At 45.2% G+C, this 14,085-nt stretch overlaps 1 protein-coding gene across 2 annotated transcripts in view; it reads left to right on the top strand.

The window, feature by feature from the left end:
* FBH1 (F-box DNA helicase 1) overlaps nucleotides 1-14,085 on the top strand; it is a 664,229-nt gene that overhangs the window by 460,212 nt on the left and 189,932 nt on the right. The gene's annotated exons all lie outside the window — the stretch shown is intronic.

The raw sequence follows: 14,085 nt of genomic DNA, 5'->3' as shown, positions 1-14,085 counted from the left end.
CAGTACCACTGCTCATGGGAGGTTGCTGTCCGCAGGAGACGCCGGGGTTTTAGCAGGAGCAGGTTCAAGGATCAACAGGCCGGTAGGGCTAGGGCCAAGTCAGTTGGTGTCGTCCTCTTGTTAGCAGCTGCATGGCAGGTCTTCTTTCTTCTTGTTCTTCTTTCTTGTTTCAAATCGGGATCTGAGGAAGGAAGGTTCAGGGTGCCCCTAATAATGGTACAACTAACTAAAACGTATTTACTCAACTGTTTTCAGGAAATGCCCCAGTGCTGAATCTACGATCTAGCACTGTGTTAGTAAATGTAATCCGAAAAGTAATTAATTGCATTTTACTGAAAAGCCTATTGATTCCTATATACTGAGTCTACTAAAGATTGTGCATTACATTAAAACCCCTGTAAACTCGAATTGGTACAAAGTCCTACATTATTTTGAAAGTATTCAACAACAGCATCTTGTAGCTGAAAAGTATTTATGTGCTTACCTGTACCAGGCTTGCTTGGTTCTAGAAATAAAACCACAGTATATTTTTTTATACAAAAACAATTGGCCTAGAGTTCTGTTCTTGAGTGTGTGAATTCATTTGCTGACTGAGTATGTACATCAAATGCGTAACACTGTACTTTGATACTGCCTTACTGCTCGACCAAGCTACTACTATTAGAGAGCAAGGTACTATCTAACTTAAACCTCTGCCTACCTCTGGGGACACTTGGACTCAATACACACTATACCTCATTTTGGTGTAGTATACATAGAGCCAGTTTCTTACAGGAGGCTAGTGGTCTCGATACCTCCCTCCATCTCCCCTCCTTGGAGGTTAAGACCAGTGTTTAACAAAAGGCTTCCACCGGGGGGATTCAAACGCCTTCTGAGCCTGTTCTTCTATTTAATGAAACATTCACAGATACTCTGTTGGGGGTGTGAGACAAACCCTCTTCTGGGCCCCAATCGATAGCAAAATTGTCAGGGGCTATTGTCCTGCACCAGGTAGCCCTGCTTTTCTCATACAGCAGCCTTCCCCCGAATGCCTAGTGGTGCAAGCCTCCACAAGCTTGTCTAACATCAACACAACCCGCCCCCATCCACACCCCGACAAGGAAAACAGGGGTTTTACACCATCAGTCTGGCATTCAGATAGATTAATGTCAGCTGTTTGGAAGGAAGGCATTCCCATGCCCTTTGGGGCTTGGTGACAAGTCCTCTTTGGTGTGCCCTAATATCGCCTACCTGTTCTCGCTCAGGTGATTCAAAGCAATCATGATGTTGCAAAGTTCATGATTCTTTTTAGCTTGGATACCATTGGTTCCATCAAGCAGGCCATTGGTACCAGTGATGCCATTTACTGCCATGTGTGGCTGAGATCGACTAGGTTCACTGGCGATGTACAGTCTTCCATGATGTACATGCCCTTTGACGGGAGTTGGCTGTTTGGGGAGGGCTTTCAGGAGACCAGAGCTACAGCACACTCTCTGCGCCACCTAGCCACTAGCACCAGTTTACCTGCTCCTTTTGAGGCTTTGGTAGAGGTGCCCTCTACTGCCAGCCTGTACCCTCTCCACAGGGAATCCGGCAGTTTCTCAGTCAAGGCCGTGGGTCACCCCCCTAGCCCAGCCAAGGTCATAGGGCTGCTCAGTATACACCTCCCACTGCAGCCCTACTTGCCAAGTGTCTTTTGTGTGCCCTTACAGGAGCACAGCCACCTGGTGGGCGGCCGAGTCCACTGATTCTTACCAGGTTGGCAGACAATAACATCAGACATGTGGGTCCTACAGGGGATACGCGATACGCCTTACCCTTCCTCTATTCCCTGCTACACCTTCCACCATCCACTCAGAGGACCTTCTTTCCATTTTGCAGCAAGAAGTGCATGCCCATTTGGCCAAAGGGACTGTTGAGAGGGTTCAAGCACCAAAAGCAGAACATGGTTGATACTCACTCTGCTTTCTGGTGCCCAAGAATTGTGGAGGCCTTCCTCCAAAAGGAAAAATTCACAATGCTCATCGAGACTCCGGTCTGGTTTACTGTTGACCCTAAAGACTGAATAGTGGCACTAAACCAGCAGGATGCATACTTCCATATACCCGTCCTCCCTGCCCTGTTTAAAGATTAGAAGTCTGACCCATCTCTTACATATTTCCCGTCTGGCCAACAGCATCGCAAAAAATAGAAAATCTCTATCAGGGCCAGAAAAGTCACTAGATACGCCAAAAATGATATGTAAATGTAAATGTATTGCGATTTATATAGCGCACGTATCACCCGAAGGCATCAAGGCGCTTGCCTTGGGAACCCGTCCTGGTATTCCCCTGTGAGATAACCCCAGCAGGGTATCCACAAGGTGAAAGCCAGGCATCCCGCCGCGAGGGGCCGTAGTGGAGATTAAGCAAGCTATTGCCCAGAGTCGCAGAGTGTGAACCTGTGAATCGAGTAGGCACCGGAGCGAGAATTGTCGAGTCCATGGAATTTTGAGCCCGAGACCCGCCGAGGCGGGGAATCGAACCCTGGTCCAGGACTGATCTCAGCTTCCGATTCTGCCGCCTCTAACCCCTGAGCCACACTTCTCCACTATGTTTAAGGGAAATTTGTATAGTACGCCCCAAAACAGCAGTTAAACAGTCTCCAACTTCTCTCCAGAATTTCAAAAGAGACTGGCAAGCCCAAAACATACAAACATCCGGGCCACTTTCCCAATTACATTTTTTACACCTTGCAGGTGGACCTTTAGAAATATTGGAAAGCCTTGCCAGGGAAAAATAAGCTCTGTGTGTCGTGAAATAATGATTGCTCCTCCGCCAGGCTGGCTTCACGACTGAGAAGAGGATATTATAAGAGGTCTTCCACAGATCCTCCCAGTCTGTCTCCGAGATGGCTTCCACCCATAACTCCTCGGCTAGCTTAAACTCGCCGTCAATAGCCTCTTCAATAGCCCAATAAATAAAGGAGATCTCTTTCTTCCCTAAAAGCTTGTTAACCAGATGTTCTTCAAGGATATTTCCCCGGCCTAACGGGCTCTTTAAATTCTGAGACCAACTTTGATATGCCCCCTCCAACTTATCATTTAAAGTGGCCCACGGTAAGAGAGATCCATAAACCGCAAGATCCCCCCATATCAATAGTCCTGCTGTTTTGAGTGAAACTGCCAGCAGGTCTTTTAGACAACTGGGAGTTCCTGGGCTATCCCACACAGGAGCAACCCTTGAGTAATATTCAAGACCTGTTAGTTTTTTGATCTTAGCCCATATTTGAGCTGCGCCACTTAGGACTTTCAGTCTGACTTTTGTGAAAAAAATGTTGTCCCCATACTTAAACAGAAAGCCTTCATGTGAAAACCCCAGTTGTTCCAACATGGCTAAAAACATTTTACCTCTCCCAGAAGAGTCTGGAGATTTTAGCAGCATTCTGGAGTGCGTTAGCTGGAAGGCCCACGCATAGTATTGGATATCAGGGAGTTCCAGGCCACCTTTCTCCCTTTTGCGTCTTCGCTTCCTCCATGATATTCTAACAGCTTTGGAAGCCCAAACAAAAGAATTAATAGATTGCTGGAATTTATCCAACAATACTTTCTCGAAATTCAAAGGGGTGGTGTTAAATAGAAAAGTTACCTTTGGCAAAATTGTCATTTTTATAAGATTTACTCTCCCCAGGATAGACAATGGGAGGTGAACCCAAGATTTCATGAGTTCTTAACACTCCTTCAAAATATTAGTAAGATTGACTTTTGCTATTTTATCTATTTCTGGGACAATTTTAATCCCCAAATAACGCAGCTCTTTTTTGGTTTGGTATCGGCATCCCGGTAGGTTCCATGACATAAGCTCGTTTAATCTGCATTAACATCATAGCCAGAAACCCGGCCAAAGTCTCTCGCTAGCTTAATCACCCGAGTAAAAGAGGATTCCAGGTCCGACGAAAGAATACGAATGTCGTCGGCATACAGGGCTACCTTCCTCTCCCATGAGCCGCTCTTAAAAGATGTAATAATTGGCTCTTCCCTAAGACACTGGGCAAACAGCTCTATACATAGATTGAAGAGGAGAGGGGAGAGGGAGGCAGCCTTGTCTGGTTCCCCTTTTGATTTTAAATGGTCTAGTTGTTCTGCTGTTTACCACCAGCCTAGCTTAGGGCTCGCTGTATATAAGGTGGATGGTACGGCAAAATTTTGGCCCCAGGTTCAGCTTCTCCAAAACCACTATAAGGTATTTCCAATCCACCCTATCGAATGCTTTAGTTGCATCCAATGTCATAGCCGCCAATGGAAGAGAAAAGGTGGACACAAAATCTATCGCACCAATAAAATCATGAGTCGGATCAAAAAGATTCCTACCCTTTACAACGCCCTTTTGATCAGAATGCAAAAGCTCGCCAGCCATGCCCCCTAGTCTGTCCGCCAATATCTTGGAGAAAACCTTATAGTCTGAATTCAACAAAGATATTGGCCTATATGACCCGCATTTTGTAGGGGATTACCTGGTTTTAAGATTAGGGTAATATTTGCTTTCCCCATGTGGTAGGTAGTTGAGCTCCGTCTACCAAAATTTTCTTAAACATCTCCACCATGAAGGGAATAATTATTTCATCCAATTTTTTTATACATTTCCATAGGGAGGCCATCTGGCCCTGCAGCTTTACCCTTTTTACAATCTAAAAGAGCCTTCCTGACTTCTTGATGGATTATTTCTGCCTCCAGGTTTTCCCGATGAGTTGTAGTAAGAGAAGGTAGCTGGATCGTATGTAACCAATCTTGTATAGATAAACTGACAGTATCACTGTTATCCTTATACAATTCCTCAAAATACTCATGTAAGATTTCTCCCATCTCCTCCTCCGTTCTTTAATGAGTTAGTATGTACGTCCTCTATTTCTTTGATGTGATTCCTGACTCTATCTGTTTTGGCCTTCCAAGTGAGTAGCCTGCCGGCCCCCTCACCATATTCAAAGTGGGCGAGCTTGCTCGACTCCCACCTATTGAAAATTCTTGTTTGAATTATATTTTCAAAAAAGGCTTTTAACGAATCTAATTGTACTCCTAGCCCCTCTCTTAATTCTTGCTCTTCATCAGATAAACGGTTAATTCTATCCTCCAACACCTTCATTTGGTCTTCCACAGATGCAATTTCCTGCCTGTACTGCCTGTTCTTATAAACAGTTTTATTCGTAATCAGCCCCCTCATAAAAGATTTCAGGGCGTCCCATACGATCATGAAGTCTGCTGATCCTATATTAATTTCCAAAAAGGCTTTTACCTCCTGGATCAAATGGCCATTTACAGTATCGTCAAAGAGGAGTGAGCGGTCAAAATTCCACACCCTCTGTTGTTCACAACCTACTAAATCGTGGTCAATCCAAACCGCAGCATGGTTCGACAAGTGGGGGGTCAAATATCCAATATTCTTTGTATTACCCCTTAGATCGTTACTAATCAATATGTAATCTATTTGTGATTTGTGTTTGTATTTTTTGTTATAGAAAGATACGCCCAACTGTGTGCCAGATCGCTCTCTCTATATCTCACAAATAGCATGTTGTTTCATCGTCGCTTTTAAGAAGCCCCTGGATTTAGAAGAAACTGTAGCTCTACTTTATGATGATTTATCCAATGTTGGACTCAAAACTATATTGAAATCCCCTGCCAAGATGGCTGAATCCGGGAATTCCAAGAGAATCAAAAAGATGGTCTTTAAAGTTGAAGGATCATCCTGATTAGGGCCATAATAACCTACAATTGTAATAGGGAAATTCTCTACAGAAATCTTAGTTATCACCCATCTGCCACTTGAATCTGTTCTTACTTCTTGTAGTGTAGCATTTGCTTGTTTTGTTTACTAAAATAGCTACACCCCTTACATTGGCAGTCTGACATGAACAGGCACAATGTTCCACCCACCTGAGCTTCCCACAGATATTATTCATTTCTTTTCTCAACAGGTGGGTTTCTTGTAGAATAATTACTTGTGTGGGTGCGTCTCTTAAATACTGTAGGGTTTTCTCCCTCCTGCTTTTAACTCGTAGGCCATTCACATTCCAGGACAGACAATGCAATGTTTTCATGGTGGAGAGAGACACATGGATTTCAATTTACCCCAGCCTACAGTACGCCGATACCAACCAAAAACACTAAAACTTGAACTTCAGCTAAAGTAAGAGGCAAATGATTTTTTTTATTTTTTCTCCACTGCTCCCACACCCGTGCCCTCATACCCCCTGACCAAACTCCCTCCCACCCCTCCTTGGAGAACCCTACCCCCATTTACTTGGAATCATCGAGATTCTGCCTGATAGCACGCCCTAAATGCTCCATAAATTATTATACCTACTTTAAGGCTGTCACTATCTACTTCTACCATCAACTACATGCCCAATTATATAGTAAGGAAGACCTAATCTATTTTATGAATTATGTGTACAAAGGACTGGGATGGCTGATTACATTTTTACGTTCTCTAGGAGCTCATCCACTTCCTGCACTGTTTTGGCAAAATACATTTTATTGTTAAACATCATCTTTAATTGCACGTGAAATTGTAATTACTGTTGCGCCGAGCTTCCTAAAATCATCCATTCTTTTTCCCAACTCCCGCTGTGTAACCAAAGTGGTGCGTGAGAGGTCTGATCTAATTTCAAAGGAAAAAGAAGAGTCTCTAGGTTTTAGAGATTTCAGTTTAAGGGCTGCTGTTAAAATCTTCTCTTTGAGGGAGAAAGTCAAAAAATTGATCCAGATCTTCCTGGGCTTTGTCCGATTTGGATGTTTCCTAAAAGGATCCCGGTGAATTCTCTGGATATCACTCCTTAACTCCTCTTCTGAAGCTTCAATTTGTATTGTGTCTTTAATGAGGGAGACAATAAAAGATTTAAGGTCCTCACCCTCTTTCCCTTCGGGTATATTCAAGAGCCGCAAGTTATTACGCCTGGAATTATTTTCCAACAATTCCACCCTTTCTAGAAGAGCGGCTTCCTCTTTTTTAAGCAAGGAGATATCTGTTCTAACTTCTCCCAAACCATCTTTAAGGACTTCAACCACATTTTCTAAGGCCACCGTTCTTGAACTTAAACTGTCCAAAATAATCGAATTTCCCCCTGATTTGATTCTGAAACTGCGAACCCTTTTTTAATATCTGTGGCCATGGTAAAGAAGAGAGATTCCAGCGATCCTCCCAAGCGACCGGAGGCTACCAAAGACCCTGATATACCACTACAGACTTCTGATGTTATCTCTGCCCCTGTGTCAGGCTCTACCCTAACCTTTGCTGACTCCTCCATGTTCCCAGCTAATGGCACATTGCCTTCAGTGCTGGCCAGAATTACAGCATCTTTCACTGAATTAACCAGTTTAACTTGTGGCTCAATTGTAACTGGCTCAGGGGGGTCCGAGAGAGACTCTGAAGGGAATCCTGAGCTGAGCGAAAGATTTACTGCAGGAACCAACTCGGAAGCTGAAGAAGGGGATGGTAGCAAAGGCAGGGAAAGACTTAACTCCATATCTAGAGGCACTGACATTTTTGTTAGCATTAATGAATCAGACTCCTCTCCTCCTCTCCCAGCACCCTCAGCAGCTTCCTCTGTTTCCCCACCCCCAGCACTTGTGGCAGCACTTTGAAATACGATCTTAGCCAGGGGGTTATTCTAATTTTAGCATCTGTTGGACCACCTTTTTCTCAATTTTTTCTTTATATTCCCGGTATGGGGAGCTCTCACCCCTCTCTCCCTCAGCACCTGAAGTTGGATGAGTTTGGTCCGTATGTGCCTTGTATTGAGTTTTGGGCTCTTGCACACCAGCCACTTTCCCTGCCCCTCTCTTCTTGCCCTTTTTTGCCACTTTGCCACTTAGTGTCTTAGAGGCCCCACAGACTCTCCCATCCTCTCTGCTTTTAACACCCTGTAAATTCACAATAGGCTGGGTAGCCTGAGAAGACACAGAAGACTGCGCTGAGAGTAGAAGATTAACTGCTCCCGAGTCCCCTCTCCGACTGGAGTTGCGCAGAGAATAAGGGGGAGAGGACTTACCACACTTACGGGCCCCCCGGAGTCCCGGTAACTCAGAGCCCGGTTCTCCTTCCTGTGCTGTTGCAGTAACAATGGAGCACCTTCTTTTTTGTTCTGCGTGTTCAAATTCTGTCGCCTCTCCCTCCATTGCCACCGTTGTTCCCTCCAGCACGAATACACCAGACACTCCGGCTATTGCCGTTAACGCCGCGCTGCCGGTACTGTCTCTGCCACCAGCCTTCCGGGAAGCACTCCGAGTCAATCCCCCACGGAAGAGTCAGCGCGCTGCGAACCTCCGACCCCGCCTCAGCTCCAACGCGGCCCCGAAGCAACGCGGGAGATCTAAAGGCAGGCCAACACACATTTCAGGTAGAAATTATCTTTTTCAAATGCAGCGCTATCAATATTCCGCCCTTCCGTATAATTATTGCATGCTCGGCTCAGTTCAGCCTACATGCAGTATAGGAACAGTCGGGCTGCTTAAAGCAGGCATGCGACCGCTCAACTCACGGCCGCCATGTTCTCCCGAGCAGTGTAGTTTGGTTTCATGGGGAACAAAAACATGCAGGTCTCCTCGGAAGGTTGCATTAGTTTACTGTGGTGTATCATCTTCGATTTATTTTTCAGATTAAACAGCATGTTGTCCCAGTCACTAGCTATTGGGCGTCTTCTCTGGCCTCTGGTCTCCTCTCTATGCAAAGTTTCACTCAGTCTAATTTATGGTGGCCTTTGTAGTAGGTGCTTTGACCTTCCATTTAATTGTTATTTCTCTTTTAGCAAGCAGTTCAGCCAGGTTTAGAAAGTGTGCCGCTCTTTGTTCTTCTTAGGCCCCTATAACAACCTAATGCAGTGGCCAACCAGCATTTCAAATTGGTCAGGTGAGTGATGTCAGCCAGCTTATCATTAACTTATGACCAATAGTTTGTTAGGGATAGACAATCTTACAACATGTGTTGGGGACCTCCTCTGGATGCAGTACAGTGGGGCAAAAGGGGTTGGCATTTAGTAGTAGTTTATTGATCTTATCACGGGTCAAGTAAGCGATATGCAAAATTGTAAACTGAATCTATATGAATTTGACATTGCAAGAGATATCTATGCTAAGGAATGTGCTAATGTTCTTCCCTATTCCATGTCAATTAGCGCCCTCACTGTTTTGGCCTCCCGTGTGTCTCTCACAGGGCCTGTAATAATGTTTGAGTGTGAAAGTGAAGAACCCGATCTAACCAGATGATGTGCTTCTTGCCATTAAACATTATAAATGAAGTCTGTTCTAGGAAGTGTGTTAGGGGTTCTCAGTTAGTGATGTGCCATTTCATCCAGAGAGTGTTAACCAGAGCTAAAATAATTGCCTCTTTGGATGTCGTACTGTTCCGTGTGTGTGTTGAAGGAAAGAAAGGTGTCCGTCCTGAAACAAGTCTACCAGTGAAGTGATGCCTGTGTCATCCCAATGCTTAAGACCGCAAGACGTAAGGCGACCTAGCCAAGCAAGGGAATAGAAGGGCATGGTGTCTGGTGACTAGTAAGCTCTTGCAAAGCACATCTGGTCGGTGCGCAGTAATCGGTGTAGCCCAGGTCTGAACTTGGCACTCAAGAGGAGGAGTTCATGTAAGCTGCTAGGATGCAGACAGTGTCTATTAGAGCAAGTTTCTTCCAGCTAAAAAAACAACCCTGAGAGCCAGGGGCTTACCCATTGAAGTTGAGCCACCAAAATAGTCATGCTCAAAATTTGGAGCTCCCAGTTTGCCTTGTTCGAACGGAATACGCAATTTAGATAGTGCTACCTTATGTGGAATGTTGTGGTTTATGTGCTTCCCTAGCAACGTATCCAACTCCAGTGAAAAGATTATGTTTGAGGTTATTTTAGTAGCTGTAAGCTTGGATGCAGAGTTTGTGCCTACCTGCAAAAGTGCAATTGCCTTTAAAGTGATCTTTGAACTTTTGTCACTGCAGTATGAAGAAGCTTTTACTCATCAGTGGACAACTTTCTCCCTCCATTCTCATTCACCACTCTCATCAAGAATGTGCCATTTGCAGGGACATTTGTTTTTATAGTCCCTTTTTGCCTGTAAGATCAGATGATTGGCTTCTCTGCCCCAAAGTAAACTGTTCATTTGTTCCTAGCATTCTCTTCTGGTGTGTGGAAACCAGGCGGGCAGGCTCCCCAGTTGTACTTCCACTGTATCAAAATAGCTTGGCATGCAACCTCAGACCATCCACTCTCACTCACCTGCTATTGGCACAACTCCTTGATCTCACCATGGTGTAGTATCTTCATCACCACCGATCACTTGGCAACTGCCTCTGTCTCGCTGCCACACCGGAAACTTGCATGGGTCACTATCGACTCAGCTGGCCTCTGCATTCTAGTGATAGTAGTGTGTTCACCTGAAATTACAGTGCCTCTTGTGTTGAGGTTCATGCAAGAATTAACGTAGGTACCATTGTATCTGCCCAGCCCTTACTCAAAGGGCCATCTTTCTTATGGATGTGAAGTTGTGTGGGGAGACCATCCGACTGGAGATGAAATTAGAGACTAAGGGATCCAAACGGTCCTAGTAAAGGTTTAGTCAGATGAAGCATTGCTTCTGTTTTTTGGGGACATTGACTGTGACAAGTGTCCCGCATTCGGTGCAGGCATATTGGTATCAGTGCCAGCATTTACCTGCTCAGTACAGATGTTTTATGTTAAGTCTTCGCCCAGACTACACTAATTGTGTGGAATTTTATTATGTGTAAGAGTTGAGAGGTTGTTCTCGTCAGCGTTTAAACGTTACTATTTTTTTCAGTTACGTGTCCCTGCCTTCATTCTCTTGACCCTCTTTTCCATAATATAGTTCCAACCACTGGCAGAAAAAAGATAGATAGAGATGACAAGGGAAATGTCAGGATGTGGAACAAGTGAGAAGACAAAGTCATGTATCCTCATGCAAAAAGGGCCAGAGAATGATCATCCTCCCTATGATTGAAAAATGCTGAGGCACATTAGGTACAGGGGTTGGTAGGATGAGATCCCTTCACTCTGTTTTTCTGTACTGCCTATATATCTAGTTACAGCTAAAAAACATTTGATTCCCTATTTGATTGGCCCTAAAAGCAGTATGGAGTAGGTTTAACAAGGCATATATAAAGAAATAAAATAAAATGCAATTGGGGCAGTGTAACATTTAATGACCAGGTTCAGCACTTAAAATTTTTATTTTCACACACTGTGGAGGATTTGTTGGTAGATGCTTGTAGGAGAGTAGGGTCTGCTTTCCTATGGTCACCCCATTTATTTGCTTTTTGCTTCACTGGTTTTCGACTTAATGTGGCTGTGGGCCTGCTAATCAGACCCACAGCCCTGCTGTTCTCTCTAAATTCAAACCATGTACTTTAGGTACATCACCAATTGGGATTTAGGTCACTCTTATGAGTCCCTGTACAGTGTACTATAGGTACCCAGGCCATAGGTGCACCCAAGGCCTACCAGGGGCTGCAGCATATCTTTTGCCACCCCTGGCTGGCCAACCAAACTGACACAACTTGCTGATCACTCAGCTGGGGCAAGGTCGTGTAATCACCCCTTGCTTAGATATAGTATTCCTATGTCTAACCTTACATCTAGACACATATACACCTATAAGTCACTCCTATGGCAGGCCTGAACAATCCTGAAGGCAGAGTGCTTGGTTTTATGTGAGATGGTGCTCGAGCATGAGCTGAGCCTGTCTGCAGCTTTCAGAACCATGTCCTTATAGCTGTTCTAGGATATTGCCATACCATATACTCTTAAGTGCATTATGAACCTCGCGGTTAAATGCTAACTCTGGTTTGGCTTTATCAAAACATGTTGTGTAAGGTGTCATACGCTTTGGGAAACTACCCCCTCGCCAGTTCTGGGTAGCATTCCACCCTTCTAGAGGGAGAAGACATGTTACTTCCATTAATCCCGGTTAAAGTTAACCAGAGCCTCAGCATCACAAAATGGATGCTGCTGCCACAGACACAAGTCTGACCTCCTGCTGCTGGGAGTCCTTCCAGCGAGGGAGGCTTGGACAATAGGTTTCCTGTCACAGGGAGGTGCTAGCACCACCCCAGGCAGGCTATAGTGTATTGGGGCAGGAAGGGCTGAATGAAATGAGACACTGCCTGGGGCACACAAGGTGTCCCATGCATAGTCCAGTTCAAACCGGTGCTGGGGCACTCCAGCCCCAGCTCTGGTGCGAAACTGGACAAAGGGAAAGGGGTGTAACCACCCCCTTCCTGGGTCCCACCCATAGGAGGGACCTAGCAGGTAATCCAGCCCCTAGATTTGGTATATAGGTAGGAGCTGAGTCCCAAGACTTTAGATTTATCCTGACTGAAACTCTGATACGAAACTCTGGACCTTCGACATCCTACTCGACATAGAAGACTGAAGAATCTCCCTTGTGGTCAAGGAGTGACCACCCTGTGCAAGCAGGCTCCATCAAGCGCTCACCCTCGAAGTTGTGCATTGGGGATTGAGAAGCCCCAGCCCCGAGCACCAACTGCACCAAAGATCATCTCTCCACACTCAAGTGCTGTGTGGGGCCCTTTTGCATTTTCCTGCTCGACGCGTCTGTCCGGTCACTTGCCCGTTGGCTAGTGGCCTCTGTGACGACGAAACCCGAAATATACACTGCTGGTCTGGTTGCTCCAGACTGGCCCTTGCTTCCCTGCGAAGGAGAAGCCCCTCAGTCCTTGCTGGCCTGAGTAAGAAGCCCTCTTCAAATCCTGCGTGGGTTGCCTTTGCCAAGGCTTGTTGACTCCAATCCGGAAGCCGACACCGCCGACAGCGAGAGCCTTTGTGGGACAGTCCGTGCGCAGCTCCTGGTCGTCGTCGACACCCCATGGTCCACGTGGCAGCGGAGACAAGCTTCATGACAGCACCTGATTGCTTCCCGACATCGCCTGGTTCCTTCCTGGTTCCATCCTGGTCACTGGCTAGTGACCCAGACTCTGTCCCCTCTGCTTTCAGGTACCCCTCATCTTCGATCCGCCCTTGGATCCAACCGGACTCTTCTCTCCTGGTCGCCTGCAGCATCTTTTCTCCAAGGCTCCATAGAACTCCACGACGAAACCCGACACACTTTGGGACCTATGCACCCGCTTCCCGTGGGTGAGGTAACGTGAGTACTGAGGTGCTCCTGTGAAGAGTAATTCTCTTGGTGTCCTAGTTTCAAGTGGTTAGCTTCTAGTCCAGTTGGAAGACTCCTAAATCTCTAACTTTCTAATTTTACGCACCCATTGACTTCTATGTGTGCACGCATGTGCCTTTAGACTCTGCACCCGCATCCCGTGGGCCCCCTGCTTCCTAACAACTGTTAGTCCTGTGTTGTCCCAGCGATTCTCAAGGCCCTAGGCCTTCTAACTGTTTGTGACGTGGTTCTTATACCACTATTTTAGTATATGGTTTAGTGGGCCACCAGGGCCTATCCATATTTATGCAACTTATTGTATGTTATATTGAGTTACTTGTTATGCGCTTGTGCCTCTACCCTCATAAAGAGTTCAGAGGATTGATTTAGAAATAAATACATATATATTTTGAATATATAACCCGTGTGGTGTCCTTTCATTTGGTTTTAAAAGGATTGCATATGGTAAAACAGCTGGCTTCACATGCCCTCTTGAGTTTAGCCTAAGACTGCTTTTGTCCATGCTACCCCTTGGATAGCTGGTCTATAAGGTTGACTTTACAACCATCACCATAAGGGTTGTTTGGACTGGTGCAAGGTGCTCACCAGAATAGTGAACATCATATACCAGGCCAACTTCTCACAATGCTTACATCATGTATGGGCCTGCAAGGGTGAGCTTCTCAGGTGTGATAATATATCCAGTTAAAACTACTCTATTGTGTCAATTTGTCACAAAAGAGAATCACATTTTAGAATGCATGTTTTTAATTTAATTACAATGTACTTTGCTTTTATAATTTTTAAATATTTACCACATTATCCCCATCAAAACACACATTTCTCAAAACATTGACATACATATGTGCTCTCTCTCTCTCCTTCTCTCTCTCTCTCTCTCTCTCTCTCTCTCTCTCTATATATATATATATATATATATATATATATATATATATATATA

This window comes from Lissotriton helveticus, chromosome 1_1 (genome assembly GCF_964261635.1).
Source record: "Lissotriton helveticus chromosome 1_1, aLisHel1.1, whole genome shotgun sequence".
In the NCBI taxonomy this organism is placed as follows: Eukaryota; Metazoa; Chordata; class Amphibia; order Caudata; family Salamandridae; genus Lissotriton; species Lissotriton helveticus.
Note: the sequence above shows the minus strand (reverse complement) of the source record. Positions and strands in the feature narration are given on the sequence as shown.